We start from the raw sequence: 12,326 nt of genomic DNA on the forward strand, positions 1-12,326 counted from the left end.
CACCCAAAAGGAAAGTATAACCAAAGATTAAAGGGGCCAATACAATTTTTAAGAATCCATATGTAAAGCTAAAGGCTACGTAACAAGCAACATTGCCAGATAGGAGAAACTTCTTTTGAGTTGTTGGCCAGGGTGGCCAAAGGGTCTCCCAGTTAGTAACCAAGCATAGAACTGGGAAGTCCAGCTTTTTAACAGCACCCTTTTGTATGACCTCTGCCACCTCATTCACAAGTTCACTTGCCCTGCTTAGCTCACCTATAAGGCAAGTGTGTATTCTGTTCTCCTGAACATAGGCATTTTCAACTTTCAACATTATAACCTACTTCCTTTTTTGTAATCTCTCTGCTCTTAGAAAATTCTTTCCTCCTTGATGGAATAAGCAAAGTACAAACCAAACCCCAAGTAGAGCAACACAGGCCTTCAGTTCACATGTGTCCCCTCATCTGCACCAAGTTGTATTCCTAATGTCTGTTGCTCTATTTCCAGTTGTTCTTTGTAACTGTATCTGCCCTGACTTAGCAGAGCCTCCTGTGAAGCACAAATGGAACAGGTTAGAGATGAAAGTCAATACAAGGTGAGCAAATACACTTAAATGAAGCAACTACTTCCTAAAAAACTTGAAATTGTATTTGCTGACCATTCGCTTATAGTCATATAACTAACTGTAGGTAGATTTTGTATTAGGAATGTACTGTAAGCAGAGGACTTGATTTCTCATCTTCCATCCTCACGGACAGTTAAACAATCTCCCTTTCACATTCTATTTTATTGTGAACTATATTTGGTCACATGTAGTTATATAGTTAATGAACATAAAAGGAAGTAGTGTAATGCTGTGAAATGTGTCCCCAGAATAGATGTGTTGACATCCTAATGCCTACTGTCTTTGAATAAGACTTCATTTGGAAGTAGAACCATTGAACACATAATTATTTAAAATGAATAGGATGATCCCTCAGTCTAATATTATCATTATTTGTGTAAAAGGAGAAACATAAATGCTGGAGGTCCCATGACACAGAGGTAGAAATTGAAATCTGCTGCTACAAATTAAGGAACCCCAGGACTTGACAGCTAACCACCAGAAGCTGGTTCTGAGACTTGGAGTGAGGCTGTATTGATATTTTAATTTCAGACTTGCAGCCACCTCACTTCTGTTGTGTTGAGCTATGTAGTTTGTGTGGTACTTTTTTTTTTTTTTTTCAATAGCATTGGAAAATAATACAAAGGACAAAATAATCAAAAAATTAAGAAATGTATCACTCTGAGTGAAAAGTCGAGCAAAATACTTCTAAGCATTAGTTAATGTCAGCAGAGTTTCTGAACCAGGCATTTTTGTAGTGTCACCACAGCCCTGAGTAGGCAGAGGCTATTACTCATTTCATTTATTTTAAAAAATGCTTTTGACTTATTTATTTTTATTTTATGTGTATGAGTGTTCTTCCTGGAGGTATGTAAGTGCACCTGTGTAGTGCAGTGCCCACAGAGGACAGAAGAAGATGTTGTATCCCCCAGAACTGGAGTTACAGATGGTTGTTAGCCACCATGTGGATGTTGGGATGTGATCCTTGGACTTCTGCAAGAGTAGCCAGTGCTTTTAACTGCTGAGCCATCTCTCCAGCCCCTCATTTCATTTCTTATAGTGAAAACAACCAAGGCATGAAGAGCTTAAGTGGCTCACTCAGCACATCACCAGAAAGTACAGGGTGTCATGGAAATGTCAGAACTTTGAAAAAGGAGGAAGTAGTAGGAAAGACTTTGCATATACACATGTGCATTTACTCTATCACTGGTGTTGTTTTTAATGTCAATTAAAACAAATCCTAAAATATTAACTAAAATTATTTGATAGGGGAGAGAGAGGAGAGAGAGAGAGAGAGAGAGAGAGAGAGAGAGAGAGGAAGTGGGATGATTCAATCCTTAGCAGACCTATAAACTATAAGCACAAGTCTACCAGATTTCTTACATAATCATCTGTGAAGGGAATTCATTTTCAAAATCCCCAGAGTTACATCACCGTTATGACTTGAGGTGATTTTCTAAGTTAGCATTATTTTTGAAATTTTCTAGTCTTCTACCTACACTTTTATATGCCTGAGTGTCTGCCCCCTGAGGGAGTGTGGATTCTGCTCTGATTCTCTCCTCCATGTCTGTGTTCACTTGGCAGTGAGCAGAGTGAGCTGTGTGAAGATATTTTTCCCTTCATGATAAAATGCCAAGCAGTACCCTTAACAACTTGACCAAAAAATCAAGACATCTAGACTTTTCCTTTTGAGAAGCAATTGTACATGGCTATGGTAATATAGTCACTTAATCAATTCCTCCCCCAGTCCTCCCTCCCATTCCTTCTCTCCACCCCTTCCTTCAGAAGAAGGCAGAAGACATCAAAAGAGAGAGGAATATCAGTCCTTACCTACCGTTTTCTAAATGCTCTTCTACGGTGTCCTTTCTTGTCCCTGTCTTTCTTGTATAATGACAACTTTTCTTTGAAATTTCAAAGCCACATAGTGTAAGAAGTTGTGCAAGGTTTTCCATTAATTCATGTCTTCACTCACGTGTAAGGAGGTGTGCATGGTTTTCTGTTCATGTGCATGTCTTCGCTCATTGGTTCTCTCATTTTTATGACATGAGTAATGACCACTCCAAAGTATCTCCTACCTCTTTACTGTAGTAACAAAAATATAATTTTCAAATTTCTGTTATTATAAGTAAAGGTAAGAAAAAAATGCCTTATACTCAGGTTACTGTAATGATTCCAAGGTCTTGGGCTGACAGATAGGCAAAGTAGTTGCTTCTCCTCGGCTATTAGAATTTCTATGAAGACTGTGGGAAGGAGGCGTTTGATTCAAACCCAGACAAATGAGACTCATTGCTAATGCCAGTGAACTTCCAAGCATTCACTTGCAGGTTGAACTTGGGAATCATGGGTGAAAGAATGACATGCTCTGAATATATTTTGAACCTTGGGCTTTTTGTTAGGTAAGATGTTTATATCTTTCAGCTAACAAATTTACACTGTTTCCTCAACATCATACAACTTACAAATGAAGTAAGTAATAGAATCTTCTTATACTTCTTATATGGAAAAGAGACTGAGAGTCTCAAAGTTTGAGTAGCTCACTCTAGGTAGATCTAAAATTCAAAAATATGCTATTTGAACTCAAACAATTTGCTTTGAACTACTGCATTATACTAAGTGTCCTCTGAAAAGCATTTAGAGGTGAGGCTTTGGGGAAGTGATCATATCACGAATGTTCTGCTTGGGTGAATTAATGAGGATGGATTTCTGATTTGATGGCTTGAGTAGGTGATGGGAAAATTGAGTAGAGGTGACCTGATTGAAGGAAGTAGGACCCTAGGAACAATCTTTTGAAAGATGTATCTTGCCCCTTGTCCTCACACACCATGATCTCTTTCCTCTATGCTTCAGGGCTGTCATCAAGGAGACAGCCTCTGTCACACACTACCACTGCCATGTTCTTCCTTGCTTAAGGCCCAAGCAATGAATTCAGTCAGTCTTAGATAGAAACCTCAGAAACCAGGAGCCAAAATTGCTTTAAGTTTCTTCTTTACAGTATTTGCCATAGCAACATAAATTATGAATAATACACTGTGTTTTCCTAGAACGCTGATTAGGGGGTCAGAACATACTAGTGAATTGGAGACCCTCTTAATTTTTGAAAATATGAAATGCAGTCACAATTTAACTAGGCACTTCTCTGTTTTCTTGTGTGGGAACCTCAGAGGGAAAGAGTCTACCAGAATACATCAGCCAGAAATTACATTTCCTGGGAAGTAGTGTTTGTATACTGTTGCCATCTCTAGAAGAAATTGTGCACATTTCTCAGCATGGAGCACAGCCCAGCTGCATCCCCATCTTCCATCCTCCCCTCTCCTCACTGCCCACTGCCTCATCCCATTCAAACTCAACATCAGTCTTAGAAATGTCACACTCCATAGTGTTTTCATGCTGTAACATGTTCACTTCTTCTCTGGAGCTCCCTTCCTTCTTCTGTCACATGGCAAGCCCAAATTTGATGTCACCTTCTCTCTGTAGCCTTCCTTAGCTCTTCTCTGCCCTACACATTTCAATAACTATCAATGTCACTGCTTTTGTTTTATTGCAAATATCTTTTAATTGATTATTGTCACAAAAGCTTAACAGCAAATACTAGATATATTTTAATCCTCACAACAGAGAATAGTGACTATTCCTTGTATTTCAGTTTTTCTTAGTCAACTTATGCTTATTTTATGCTTATGTGGATTTTCCCCCTATGCTTATGTGTTTTGTTTTATTTTGTTGCCTTCTTGACCCAAAAAAGAAGCAGGGCAGGGTTTATAAAGTTTAAAACCACAACTACATCATGCCAGGGGCAAAGTCAATAACCTTAGTTACATCAGATCACCATAGTTACATCAGATGGGGGAACAGCTCAACTAACAAAGTTTTCAATTAACAAAAAGTTTTGGTTAGGAAAAACAAGTTTCTCAGAATTGCAGAAACAATGGACTCCATGAAGATGTTAGAAGGGGATGTATGCTACCTGGCTGTTTGCAAGTTTTCCAGTACTGTAGAAACAATGTATACCCTGAAACTGTCTGCATGACATTCTGCCTGGCTGGCTACAGTTAGCAAGCGTGATTGGCAGGTGGTGGGGGGTGAGTTTGGGCAAAAACACAGGATAAAGCAAAAATCAGCTAAATCATATTGGAATCCATTTTCCCATTTCATTATAGTGAGATTTGACATGCTTCAATGCATATTTCTCAGGATATGATAGGCCAGGATGAGGAGACATGGGGCATGGCAGTTCATGTCACATGAGCATAGCCTGCCTCACCTCCTTTCTCATTTGTCCTTTTCAGTGGAAGGCTTCTTTTCCAAGTGGAAACACCAGACTTCCAGTGTATATGAGTGACTGGGCCACAGGGAGAAAGCATTCAACTCTTTTCTAAACAAGAAATAATATACTAGAATAAGAGGCCTGAATACAAAGGAGAGAGATTTTCTCAGGCACATTTTGAACAAAACCAGATCCAGATGCCAGAGCTATGAACAGAAATAAACCCAGGGAGGCCAAGTCAAACCAAGTCTGAGCTGAGTTGAATGGTGCCTTAGGGCAGGAAGTGATGAGATGATGGCTCACACAGTGGGAGAATGGTCACCACACTAAGGGGATGTTTCTGTTTAAATACAGAAAACTTGAAAGGCCTTCCAGTTCCTGAACTAAGACTAGAAGAGAACCCATGCACCCTTAGGCCTTGGGGACAGTATAAAAGGGCCCTGGGAAGGGAGTCACTTCCAAGAAAGCCCAACAAGTACCCACCTGTGTGAGTGTTGGATGAAAGTGGAGCTGCCCACAGGAGGCCCCACGCAGGCACAAGTGATTATCAATGACGATCCAAACATGCAAAGTATGAACCTACTTCATGTGGCTGCCTTCACAACCAGCATACTTGCACAACAGCCATGGAAAACAGGCATCACTTGGATAAGCTCATAGTTAAGTCACAAACTGCCTAAGGGAATGAGCAGTCATGAGGGAAAACACAAATAATAGAGATGAATTTTTCAAGGACTGATCATGTAGCTATTAGGGGTGAAGGATGACATAATGATGAAGATAACACTTATTGAGCACTCATCAAACACAAAGTACCATGCTGATCCTTCCATGTGACTTTAGAGGTTGGCAGTGACCATTTGAGTAGGTATTACTTTTTAGAAGAGAATGAGACCCAGGGAGGTTAAGTGACCTACAGGAAATCACACAGTAAGTGAATTGATAACATCATGGTACAAGCCATATTGTATCATGATAGAAGCCAGGTTGTCTGACTCCATAACCTCCACCCTTAATTAAGCACCGAATTAAATTCCCTCCCCTGTGGGATCTCTAAGACAATGTCTAGTGAAAAAAAGCAGACAATGAAATGAAATAGGAATGGAAACACAAGATCAAAGGGTTGATGAAAAGATTAAACAGCACAGACATAAGGCTCTGTGGATTTAATTCCCAGTACTGAGGGCAGGGTGGTGTGCGGGGGGGGGGGAGTGGCTGTGAAAACGACTGAGCCCAATCAGATTGAAAACATTTACAAAATCAGATTAATGGAGATTATCCAAAGTATATCATAGAGCACTAAAGAAAAAAATCAAAATGTTTAGAAGAGAGATGAAGGAGTCTTGCCCCCCACATTTACTTAATGAAACCACAGAAGGCTGAACACAGATGGACAAGATTTGAAGTGCAATAAAGTATTTTCAAAACTAAATGTCAAAATTTAAATTATTGTGTGCATTTGATCTTTGATAAGCTGACACCAATTTCATTATTCTATCATTTATGAACAATATGGCCTACTAAAAATTATTTCTTTGAGACTATTTTCCTCTGCTATAAAGAAGGAATCTTAACGACTCTGTTTCCCTTGAAACTTGATAATGTTTATGTTTGAAAACACTTAACTCTCTGATATATGAGCCACTCAAACACTGCTCATTTGGTAAATATGAATATGTTTAGATAACAAAATAGTTTCATATTATAATTCTATTGCTCTGTGTTTTCTCTCCAGTATTTTTGTTATCGGTCAAAGTTTTTTAAAAAAAGTGGTTCACTGGTAAACATTTTTTTCATTATTAGAAGAAACACCAGCCTTATATATAATATTCAGACACAGAAGACAGTATTTAAGAGAGCTGGACCTGACAATAAGAAAGACATGCTATTTGAAAATAATAACTACATGTACTTTTTAAATAAAAACATGCATTTTATAACCACATAAAATGTGTCTGTGATACACTTAGATGTAGGAAAATATATGATTTATGAACATGAAAATCTGCTGATTTTGTAAACAGTATCATTTCCTTAATGAAAATTTCCATTCAAGGTAAGTTTGAACTAACTCGTACCACCCCAGGCTGCTGAAACACTAGCATAAGCATGTCTTGTAGCACCATCTAGTGTCCCATGGCTAGCAATGCAACTGGCTTCATTGGAAGGTCATGTACAGACCCACTATCTGGACACAGATCCCCACTTTCAGTCATCTCTGAGACCAACAACTGTGGACAGTGCCTGGGACAAGGCAGATGCTAAGTATGATATGAACAAAAAATAGATGAGTGCAAAAATGTCAACAATTTGGTAGAATTACACTGCAATCCAAAAGGAAAATTTTATGATGCTCAGAATGATTGCATTATGAGATGAACCTGTATCCTTGCAAAGAATAACAAAAATGTGTACCAGGAAAATTATGTTGCCATTTCTTCTGTAAGTGGCTTTAATGGAGACTTTTCTGCATTTGATCCTGATGATCCAGTCATGTCACTGGCAAGGGTCTTCACTCATAGAAAGTGTCTCACATTTGTAAGGCACTCTAGAGGGAGGCAAGGAAATACACATTTGTATACTTAGGAGCACCTGCAGGTCTCGGCTCCCTTGGCCTATAGCGTTAGGAATGGCACACACAGTCTCACTGAGCAAAGCCTTACTCTATTTGCCTCTTCTTTGTCTGCTTTTCAAGGACAGGAAATGGTTTCTTCATTGTAAAATGAACTATCTCTGATATTCTAAAAAAGAAAGTAAAAAGTTAGTGCTTTCATTCCTTGTGGGAAGTTGTCAATGATTGGAAAGGGTTTTTACGTTTTCTACATCTTTGATGAGAAACTGCATGTTAGATATCAGAAATTTCCCCAAACTGAATAAAGCTCCTGGACTTCAGGTCCCTAAAGTATGACCCAATTTTAAAAACAGATTCATGGGGTGTTGCTGAGCACAGGTTGTTAGAGATATGACAGAGACAAAATCAATATTATCAACATTTCATCTTATAGGAATATTGTGCAAATGACACTCTGTCCCTGTCCATACCTCAATTCAAAGGTCATAAACCATCACTAACCTAGTCCCTCAGACCCAAGCTAAAATGGGATTTACACTTGAGCAATATAAGTATTCCCAAAACCCTCACTCTGCTCTGATAGTGTCATCAAGGGAAGCATAAGAAACATCAAGAATGTCTCATTAAAATAGCAATTTAGGGAGCTGAGGATATAGCTCAGTTGGTGTAGTACTTGTCTAGCATGTAAAAGGCCTGGGTTCCACCCCCAGTTCCTCATAAAACTAGCTGTCAAAACCCAGACCTATAATCACAGGACTCAAGAGATAAATGCAGGAGGATCAGAAGTTCAAAGTCATCTCAGGCTATGTAGTGAGTTTGAGGTCAGTCTGGGTTACACGAGATCCTACCTCAAAAATAACAAAATAAAATAGCAATTTTATATTGTGTAGCTTGCCAGTAAGTTATAGTATACAGTTTTTACTGTAAATTTTCTGTGTATTCCTGACAGGCAAAAAGAAGATGAAAGTGAATAATGAAATATCAAAGTAGCATAGCTTGCATGTGCACACTCACACACACACACACACATACACACACACACATCCTAGTTTCTACTATCTTTGAGATCATTTTCTATTAAATGTGTCAGATAACTTTATAAATATTTAGCCTTTTACTCATAAATATGTATATTTATATACACATGCATTATATTAACATATATTTTAGGAAAGTCATGCTAAACTAAAATTTCAAAAGGAGAAATAATACTTTGTCGTTGTTTTGAGGCAAGATCTCACTTTGTAACCCAGACTGGTCTCAAACTCATGATCCTCCTGCCTGAGCTTCCACACCCAGTCAACCATACTTTTTTACTAGTTTTATTATTTTTTATATGTATGAGTACCTTCATGTATGTAAGTGTACCAGTGTTGCGCAGTGCCCAAGGAAGAGGGCATTGGATCCCCTGGAACTGGAGTTATAGAATGTTGTTAGCTGCCATGTCTGTGCTGGGAACTGAACCCAGGACTACTGCACGAGCAACCAGTGCTCATAACCTCTGAATCATCTCTCCAGTCCAACAATACTTTTAAAAATAATTACCTTATTTTTAAAAGTTAAAAAGATTTAAAATAGTTTAAATTATTTTTAATGATAAAGCATCAATATTTTATTTCATTAAAATGTATAAATATATATTATTTAAGGACAACATTTTATTGCTATCAGAGGCTTTTCTCACCAGTACATGGTTCTGACTGCAACACCTTCCTCAGACTGCAAAGGAAGCCCAGAGTGTAGACACACTGAGAGAAATATAGGCAGGTTGGGAGGAGGGGCAATAACTTGTTATCAAGAAAATTCTAATAATTTAACATTAAACTAGGATACTGAATTCAATTTCAAATTGCAGACTTATAAATCATAGAGCTGTCCCAATGTCTAGACAGTTGCCCCTACTGATTATACATGAGAACAGATTAGTTACAAAAATCTAATTAGATGTTACCATTTTTGTTTCTTTGATGAGCACCTGGATATATTAACTTTATCACAAATTCTTTTGTACAAATGTCAGAAATGCTTTCAACAGACCTAAGCACCTTAATTACATACCATTTTTAAGCTTTAAGAAAACAAAAGTGAAAACCATCATTTTGTTTTTAAACTAAAAACTGAGACTAAGAAAAGTTTATCTATCAGGTCTGATTGACATGGGATGACAACTGCAAAGTACAATTTACGGACTAGATGGAACTTGAATCTGATTTAAACATGGCTGCCACGCAAAAATAATTTTTTATTGAATTGCTAAAAAAATTAATTTCAGGGTTACCTACTCTCTGAAAGTTAGAATATATAGATCAACATGCACAAATTTCATTTTATTCAGTGGAGAAGCAAGAAAAAGCAACAGAAAGCAACAGAAAACTAAGCTAGGATATTGGGAACAAGGTTTTGCTAGCTATTTTGGAACTTTTTCCCTAAACATTGAATTGATTTTTTGACACAGGGCAAGCTCTAATTTAACAGAGAAAAGAGTGTAACTAACATAGTACAGGGATTTTTTTTTAAAAAAAATATGGATCTTTTGAGTTTATAAAGGTATGCTATTATGTATAAATGCATGTTAAATAATTTTGAGTTATAATTAGCTACACAAATAAGTGTTTTGTTGTGTTTTCTTTTTTCCTGGTTCACTTCAGGCTGCGAAAGCACATGCCCTTCCCTACAGTCTTCCCTGATTTTGTATGTTCTGGTTCGCAGGCAACCTTAGAGTGCACTGGAAGGTAACACTTGAAACTACATGACAGAAACAGGCTGTAAAGGTGGACAAATGGAAGCATGCCCCTCTTGCCTTGACAGATCAGTGCCACATACAGACCCCACGTTTTCTGAAGCATTATCTTCATTATGGAGCCGTTTGATTCCGTCGTAGAAGTCATCCACTTCCATTTCTTCCACTTTGCGTTTAGCAGAGGTATGCTTGGACCCATTGGCAGCTGGGAGATGATTGTAGAAGGCTGTTGTTCCTCTGACTGGCACTTCTCACTTGCTGTTGTCCTTGGAGAAATCTGGGTCTGAGACAGAGGACGGATGTAATTTGAACGGTCCTTTGTTGCAGGTTACCAGGGTGTGCTTGAGGGAACGGTAGACATGAACGGAATTTAGAGGCAGGTATGACTGCAGAGCAGAAAGGTGGTGTGCCACACGCTTCTGACAGTGGATCAACTGGGGGCTATCCACGTATGCTTTCTGAAGCAGCTCAACTGTGAGAGGAAGCCAGTCAGGAAGGAGTTTCTCTGTTTCCAGACTACCCATGGTCAGGGCAAGTATGGATCCTTTGAACCATAGAAGTCTCTGCTGGCCATGCAGTACAGCAGCTGTTTGGTCAGAACTGCCAGATGCTGGGACCTGCTCAGTTTGGGCAAACTGAAAAGTAACTGAGGCCTAGTTGACACTGCAATGTCATGGAAAATATGAAGAAAATTCAGTGGTGTGACCATGTGAAGATCCCAATTCAACTTACCCAGAATACATCTCTCCATTCTCCCAAAATTTCGGACGAGGAACATCCTCAGAAACTATCATCTTGCCAGTACCTTTAGGACTGGAATTTTCTCATCTTTAACAGTAGCAGCTAAAAAAACAAAACAAAACAAAAACAAAAACAAAAAACACAGCTGATTGCAATACAATTCAAATATTTTGGGTGAGCCTTCATAGTAGCTAAAAATCTGTCCAAAAGACTGCTAGCCAGAGCAAATGTTTCTGGGTAAAGGCTGAACTGGTACTTGAGTTTGGCCAACCATTGAATTACTTCATCTCTCTGGGGTGGAGAAACGTTCTGATTTTTATATATTTTGGGCACATTGACCCTCCACAGCTGGGCTTCCCTAGAGATTGCCTTTTCCAATAGGAAAGACAATCTCTGGTTTTCCAAAGGTCCTGGAGACTTCATGATATCCTTTGGATTTGCCTGACACTCAGCTCGATGTAGCTACCTTCTCCTCCTCTTCCTCCTCCTCCTCCCCTGCAGAGCTGTAGGCCTCACAGTGGTGGCGGCGGGGGGTGAAGGGTCAACCCGTGACCACCTCAAGCTCCGCCGTGTGTTGGTGGCCGGGCACGCGGGGCAAGGGCGGGGCGACTGAGGAGGCTGAAGAGGACCTACGGGCCGTCGGGGCGCGGGGGCTCAGGCTGGACTCACTAAAATGTGTATTTAATAAGACTAATATGATGAATTGTGCCTCATCGTTGCTGAACCTCTTATTTAGCTGGGTGTGTTGGCATGTGACTGTAATTCTAGAACTTGGAAAGCTGAGGTAGGAAGATCATAAAGCCATATGGTTTCAAAAAGCTGTAAAAAAGAAAGAAAAGAAACCTTGTTTTGCAACACTGAAAACAGAAATCTGTGAGTGATATTTCTCCTCTTCTAGCTTTTAGTGGCTGTCACAGTTGTGAAAGTTCCCTCGCATCGTTGTATATTCCAGTGAAAATAGCACTTCAAAGGGCTGAGCATCCTAAATTATGATGCAAATGTTTAATCTACCTACCAGTTACATAGAAGTTAGGTGAGAGGTGTTCACAGATTCCTTCCTCTCCTGAAGCCTCAAGTGGGTGGAAGTTTAAATACCCAGGCCTCCACTGACGGGTTCCCTTTTCTGTTTTTCTATCCATCACCCACAAATGAGTTTCCTAAAGAAAGCCCTATGTCCAGGACTGCCCATACTTGAATACAGAAAACAGGTGTTTCCCGGACACTGCCCTTTTGTGGAAGATGGTTCCTGCTGGGGCAATGTACCTCTTCCTAGTAAGAAGGCTGATCTGTGTGGCTGGCTTTTGTACAGCTGGCATTTATGCACAACCATATTTCTAACCACTACCATCCTCCTGGCTTTTCCTGCTGGAGGCCAATGAGCAGAGTTCCCCAGCTAGTCATGTCTGAAAAGGAGCTGTGCCTAGGA

At 39.3% G+C, this 12,326-nt stretch overlaps 1 pseudogene; it reads right to left on the reverse strand.

The window, feature by feature from the left end:
* Positions 1 to 10,164: 10,164 nt before the first annotated feature.
* Positions 10,165 to 11,323, reverse strand: LOC103737208 (annotated as a pseudogene).
* Between the last annotated feature and the right edge of the window lie 1,003 nt (positions 11,324 to 12,326).

Source organism: Nannospalax galili, unplaced genomic scaffold, assembly GCF_000622305.1.
Source record: "Nannospalax galili isolate Female #2095 unplaced genomic scaffold, S.galili_v1.0 scaffold370, whole genome shotgun sequence".
Lineage (NCBI taxonomy): Eukaryota > Metazoa > Chordata > Mammalia > Rodentia > Spalacidae > Nannospalax > Nannospalax galili.